The sequence below is a fragment of the Rhea americana genome, unplaced genomic scaffold, assembly GCF_003343005.1.
Source record: "Rhea americana isolate MKP2758 unplaced genomic scaffold, rheAme1 scaffold_83, whole genome shotgun sequence".
In the NCBI taxonomy this organism is placed as follows: Eukaryota; Metazoa; Chordata; class Aves; order Rheiformes; family Rheidae; genus Rhea; species Rhea americana.
Genome location: NW_028187012.1, coordinates 3580916 through 3587886, shown reverse-complemented (window position 1 = coordinate 3587886; position 6971 = coordinate 3580916). Strand labels below are relative to the sequence as shown.

At 38.6% G+C, this 6971-nt stretch overlaps 1 long non-coding RNA gene across 1 annotated transcript in view; it reads left to right on the top strand.

Annotated features, from left to right (window-relative positions):
* The first annotated feature begins 274 nt into the window (after positions 1-274).
* The window catches only part of LOC146585300 (uncharacterized), a 13230-nt gene continuing 6533 nt past the window's right edge, over positions 275-6971 (top strand). Inside the window, exon 1 of the long non-coding RNA XR_014898044.1 lies at positions 275-396. This is a non-coding gene — a long non-coding RNA (uncharacterized LOC146585300). The remainder of the gene's footprint in view (positions 397-6971) is intronic.

Below are 6971 nucleotides of genomic sequence, written 5' to 3'. Positions count from 1 at the left end.
TCCTAAAATGCTGCTGCACTTGAAGTAGTTGCTGTAACAAAGTTTTGTTAATGAACAGCAGTCCTGCATAAGTGTTCAACAGCACTCGGAGGCTTGCCTGGGTATGAAGTTGCTTCTTTAATGTGATTCATTAATGGTGTTCAAAACAGAATAGCTCCAAGCATACAGTAAGAGCCGTCTAGGACTCGTATTGATTTCAAACAGGTATTTGCCTTGGTAGCTTCATGCAAACTGTCCTTGTCTCATGTTTACAGATTCGCCCACCTGATTGCACTAGGTTTGGGCATCCCATAAAGGATGTACATCACACACGCCAATATAGCAGAAAGCAATGAAAGGAGGTAGAGGTGGTACGAAAACACTTAAGATGGATGGTTAACACTTCAGATGGTACAGGTATGTTATAAACATATCTTCTATACACAGCAACAAAACAGGCCTGGGAATTTTTTTTCCAGAGGTCCATGTAAGCAACTTAAAAATAATATGTAGACAAAACATATGATGGAAACATGTGCCCGGGTGTCCCTTGCAAGGCGAGTGTGGCTGGTGACAGCAGTTGAAGCAGCTGCCTCACACACAGGTCGCTGGAGGGCTGCGTTGGGACCCCCAGGCACTTACACGTGAGTAAAATCTGCAAGTTTTGGGGCTACCCCAAAAGATGCTTGGGATTCTGGGCAAGGAAAGGAAACTACTTTTTATTTGCAGGTTTTCAGTGCCCTCAAGGAAAGAAGACGTTATGCAGCTTCTTCTTAAATAAATAAGACTGTGACTAATATCATACCTGATCATTCATCCAGCTCTCCTCCTGGTGGAAAGAATTCACAAGGTCTTGATCATTAAGAGTTCAAGGCCATATATTCAGATGTTGATGCAAGCTTTGACTCTATCTGCTGATAAATACATGAAAATTGAAAGGTTTGGATCATTTTAGTTGAGAAAGGTCATTGCAAATCTCATGGGACAAGGCTTTCATAAGAGATTTCCCATAAACACTAAGATCATTTRTAAGGATTTTACATACAGCCTTTTTTAAGGCTTTGCATTTTGAAGCTCCCAGTCTTTCACTGAATGAGAGATGATAGTATTAGGCAAAATAGYTATCTAAGATTTTTAAGTGCCTCCTTCTGTTCTTGCCCTCCTTCACCATCTTTATGTTTTAAGAGTCTTGAAAGTTTAGTTGCTTCTTGTTTAATCACATTACTTCGGTCAGTCGTACTTCATACAGCTCAGGCATTCTGTTGTCCTCGTTGCTGCAGATAAAATATTGCAGTACGCTGTTTGCTTCTGCAGGCACTAGAGATATTTTTAAAAGCGCGGGAAACATTTCCATAAACATACTTTTCAGGGCATGCTGTTAAATGCCACTGGATTGCAGAGGTGTTGTTCTGAGCTGTGTAATGATACCAGTAATAATTCACAATTACATAGCATTTTCCAKCTGACAATCTGTTATCACTTCCAGAATTCATGGTACTCCTACGAGTTTGATTCTTGTGTCCCTCTATTTTACAAGCAACAGGGTTGCAGCAGAGATTCATGCCAATTTTCCAGGCGTCCGCTTGTTTTTTTTCCTTCTCACTTCTGATTCTTAACTGCAGAGGGCTATAGGCTGATTTTTCATAAGAGCTGAGCAGCCACAATTACAAAGAAAGACAATGGATTAAGGGCATTTAGTGCTKCTACATGTCTAAAGGTCCAAACATCTTAAAATTTCGTACTCTGAAACTGAGTGACTTTGGCACACAGTGCGGCTATAGCCCTGAATCAGAGTCCGGGAAATTCCCAACTCCTTTTCCTCTGAGTTCTTCAGCAGAAGGAAAATATTTCCAACTCTTTACAGTTACTATTTTGTCAGCTCTTACGTTACTATTGGTTCTTGTTTGTGTACAAGAACTGTTATGTTCTGTGCCTCTGCAAAGCATTGCTTGCTAATCAAGTGGAAAATAATTTCAGTAGCTGGACCTCCAAGACAAATATTAAGATACAAATCTGTCTTCAGAATTAATCACTATTCAGTTCCTAAGATGCTGGTTTCCCTTCTCTGAGAGCCTTTGTGCACTGAACTGACTTTCCATAAAAGAGGTGTTTCATACTTAACATGGTTTAGGCAAAATATTGCGAGGGTGCAACCCACAAATCAATCAAAAGGCGAATTAACCCCAGCTCACGGTATATGCCTAGCTTGCATGAGATCAGCGCCAATGATTTAAACACAATGGCATTTTCCAGACCGGGAGCCAGATAAATCCTTTGGAAGGCACGGGTACACAAATTGTGTTTACAGTCTACAAAAGGTTAAGGCTCTTGGACTCCCGCGAGTGCCGTGTGAAGGCTGCCTGAAATTTTGCTCGTAAAGGCAGTCCTAACACGGACAAAACAAAATGTTCCCATGGACCGAAGTGAACTTTCTCCTTACGTTGGTGTGCTTCTGGGCAGAGAGCTTAGTTAGGAGACTGCTGCACCACCAAAAGTGTACTTTGCGAGTGCACCAGTCATCTCTGCGAGGCACGTGTTCGCATCCCGAGCCAAACCATGATGTCAGGGTCATAACTTGAAACCCATACCTCAGCTTTAGTCAATGCTGCGATAACAGCAGCACATGCTTTTACATGAAATACGCTGCAGCTCAAGTGAATGAAAAAAGCTCTTAAGGTAGCATGATCTGCAGGCAGCATAAGGCTGAAGCATAATATTTTCATGKGCTGCCTGCAAAGGAACTTTCCATTTATAATGGCTTGTAAACAGCTTTTCTTTAAATTGCCTGGAACATCTGCTGGTAAGGTTGTGAGGAGCTACTGGACCTCAAGGCTTATTAGTACTGTAGTCATAAGGAGATAGGAGTGAGTCATAGTGCACTGATTTTTCTCAGGGAAATACATGATGACGAATCTAACTTCCTAACTTGAACTTAATTAGGAACCCCGCTGTTTTGTAAAATATTCCTCAGTCCGTATGATAATATTGACTCACCATTCTTTTGTGTATGTTATGTGTACTATGATGCCAGGAAAAGCAAAGCAAAGCAAAACAGATTTGTTCCTCCAACTGAGTGCGACTGGTGAGCTTGAGTGTGTGGAATACAAAGAACATTCAAATACAGAGAATGTCCAGACTACGCGTATGTGCGCGTGTATAAAAGGAACTAAAAAAAGTAAAACAAAACCCAGTTGAATTAGAATACCAAAGTATTTGAGAAAGTAGAGCRAAGGACTACCCTGGAGATTAAACGTGACAGCAGTTTTCTATTGTGAGATTTCACAGGGGCTGCAAACTCCTCGAAATGTAGCCATGGTTAAAATTTTTCCCTTGCTCCCACGAAAATGAAGGCTCTGACATTTCCCAAAGCTTTAAGACCGGAACCGGCTYGAGCTTCTCACCAATTTAGGCCAAAGGACTTGCGAAGTGGGGGCAGAGCAGGGTAGGGGCAGGAGGAAGGGAAGCGGTGGGAGCTGGGAGGGTGTGAAAGGCAGCGCAGAGTGATGATGGCGCGGGAAGAGCCGCCAAGCTGGGAACTTGCGGGGATTCTGGTGAGTCCATCCCTGCTTCTGGGCTCCGGAAAATCTGTTTCTGTCATGCTCAGCTGCTCATGAGATCTGTTGCATGCAGTGGCGTTCTCCTGGTGGTGCACCAGCGATCGGTTTGGGCTTGCCTCCTGGGTTTGCACTGATAGCAGGTACAAGGGTTGTCACCCCTCAGTGTTCTTATCATGAGCCTAGCAATATGTGGCATTTTCTTCAGAGCCTCCAAATCTCAGTTTCTGGAAGTCTACTCTAATTTTGGGTGTATGTGGAAGGAGAAGATGGAAAACATGCCTTCGCAGGGATCTGAAAGCCTTGCTACTTCCATACCAAAACGAACTGCATTTTTCAACTGCTTAGAAGTCAGGGCCCGTCTGAGACAGGGAGCTTGATAAAGTCAAGGCTCTTGGTAACATCCATTATTTTATTCTGGTGCTCAGTGTACAGAGCTCCAGAAAGCACATAAACTGGTACCCTTTCCATGTGTCAGCCTTGTCAAGGGTAGGAAAGACGAAGTTTTTGATTACTTGTAGAAACACTTTGCTGTCATCTTGCATCTTCCTGAAATGTTGCAGGTTATGGTAGGTCTGCTGAGCTCAGCAGAATTTGAGGATTTTGGAATTTCTGTCATTTTGGAACCGCTTCCTTTTAGGGTAGAGAGGAGCCGAGCTACCACAAAGCCTGCGTTTTTTCCTGCTATTCCTGGCCACTGTTTTAACTTGCCTGCTGGGCTGTTCAGGGTATTCTTAGTCAGGATCAGACACATAGGTCAGTGCTCTTGTATGAAATCTTAATTGTGAGACCTTGGAAAAGTCTAACGAGCTCTGAAGAAGTTTTGAGCTTTATTTACCTGCTTCGGATCATCCAAACTTTGGATCACTTAGAGGGTCTCATASCATCACCAGCATAGACTCGCTCTGCTGCTTGCAGACCGGAACAATTGTTGCAACACAGTCAGAATGAGAATTTAATTAAAAACAGCAGTAAGAACTAAAAACATATTAATAGTTATGTTGCCCTTAAAAAAAAAAAAAAAAAAAAAAAAAAAAAGGATTTATGTATATGTGAAAGTGGATGGAATTCTCTACTTGAAATACTTTGAAGATATGAGAATTTTGAAATTTGTGCTTTTCAAATTCTAAGAGGAAGAAATAGTTTTGTTAGCCAAAACTTCTGTGAATTGTCACTTAATAAAATCATCGCCTCTTAAAAAATAATTCTTCTCTAAAGTCCTGTTGTATTGCTTGCCTTGTATTTTTAAAAAATGAYTGGATTCTGTGGTGAGTAGTTTCCGTATAGGATTATGTGATTAAAAATACATTAATTGAATGAAGGATTCTGTATGAAAAGAAATGCCTGATTTAAATTGAATTATTCAGTTGAATTCAACTGAATTATTTGTTCTTTAAGGTCAGTTACCATCTGTTTTGGAAATCTTTTCTCAGTGTTGTTTTTTTCTGCAAAACTGTAATTTACTTAAAAGATACTGTATGATAGTAGTATCCTATTGATATAATGCTGTCATGGTGTAAATAGACAACTTTTGTCATCAGAAATTATTATTTCACAGCAATCTTTGATTATCATGAGAATTTGAATACTTGTGCATTAATGTGCTAAACTAATCCATCTAATCAATTTTTCTGGCTCTCCTAAAGGCCAATGAAAATTCAGTTGTCATATAAGTAGCTAAAAGTAGCAAAGAAATGTTGGAAATACAGTTCAGTAAGATTCTCTTAACTCCTTATTTTAAATTCTAAATTCTAAGTATTAACATTTGAAATAGTCACTTTAAACCATCTTTCTTTGAGTCAGCCTGGGCTTGAGAAAACAACTTAGATGCGTGTTCTGAGTTAGTTGTTAAAAACTGATGCTTTAATGCTGAATAACTTGTATTCCACTCAGGTTTTTGTATTGTTTTGTAGGTTGTTTCATGTTTCACTGAAATTGTACGATGTTTGTAGCATAAGTTACGTTACTCAAAACTAAGAGGGGAAAGAAGGAATTTGGTATTTACCAGAGGAATATATCGCAGAATTTTAATTAATCTCTTTATTGCAAACTCTTTGTTTTATTAAACAGCAAACAAAAAATGTTTTTCATGAGGCTTACAAGCAGTCCTTATAAAGCTAAGCTGCTATCTAGCACTGTATTACAAATGCATAACAGGCATCCAGAGCTGGAGTCTGTGGGTCATAATCACCATTGCTGATAGACTATAGCCTGTAGCAAAGAAATTCATTGTTTTCCCATCTGTAACTGATGACTTTTTTGGCCTCTCTTGCATATACACCTTTTGTTAATAATTCTTTAGTTACTTGTTAACTTGGAAAAAATGTTTTCTGTTCTGAAATACTTGGTTACTGTTGTCTTTGTCATCCTTGTCCTGAAAAAGGCTTGCATCACTGCTTCTGTTTGCATTCAGTTTTTTATGTACAACTATGGTAAAGACCAAAAGTGTAGCATGCATATTTATAATGATTTATTTTTATACAAAAATACATTTTGAAAGTAACTGAAGTAAGTTGAAATACTCTTCAAAATAAAAAAATTAACTGTATTTTCTGTTAGCAGCATATTGCAGAAAAATTGCTGGCTTTCACGTACTGCTCAGAAAAAGAGGTACTCATTAAWAAGACAGAGAAACTGTTATAAGCTGTTAAAAGAATTATCTTTTCTAATATGTGTATATTAAAATAAAAATAGATATGTTGCTTTTTGATACTATTTTTGTGCTTGTGTTCTTTCTACAGAAACTAAATAATGACATGACCCTCAGCTAGCTGACTGACTGACTGAAAACGTGACTAGACATGGTTCCTGTGGACAGTGACAACTTTTTATTGTTACTTAGTTGATCTTATATATATGGCATTATGTGTTTTAAAAATGCAGACATGTAGTTTTAAAAATTATCCAGACATTTAAAATTGTAAACTGATGGTTGTTCTTGTAGTAGTCTGTCACCTTGTATTATAGAAATAAATCTTTGTGTTTGACTAAATTCCTCTTCTAAAATGGAAATTACAATGATGGGGAAAAAATGAGTCAGCATTTTGTGGCTTAACTGGTTAACTGATAATGATTCAGGTTATAACTGCCAAAGTAGAAGGCACTTTCAGTGGTTGGAATTACAGTGAAAATTGAAGCACAGCAGTAGATTAAAAGAAAGTGAATAATTATTCCAGAAACTACTGGCACATCAGATAGTATTCAACCAGATTTGGGAAAACAGCAGTGCTCCAGATTCAGGTATGCTCTTAAGTATTTTGTTGATTTAGATGAAAAGTATTCATTATGCTCTATATACTGCTTAGTGTAAAGGACATTTGACTGTGAGTCAGAGGACTGAGCTACTGAAACTTAAGCGTGCTTATTTTGATGTCTTTTGATTGTAATTGTGGGGAAAGTATAGAGCTTGGATTTTTTTTCCCTTGATTTTTTTTTTTT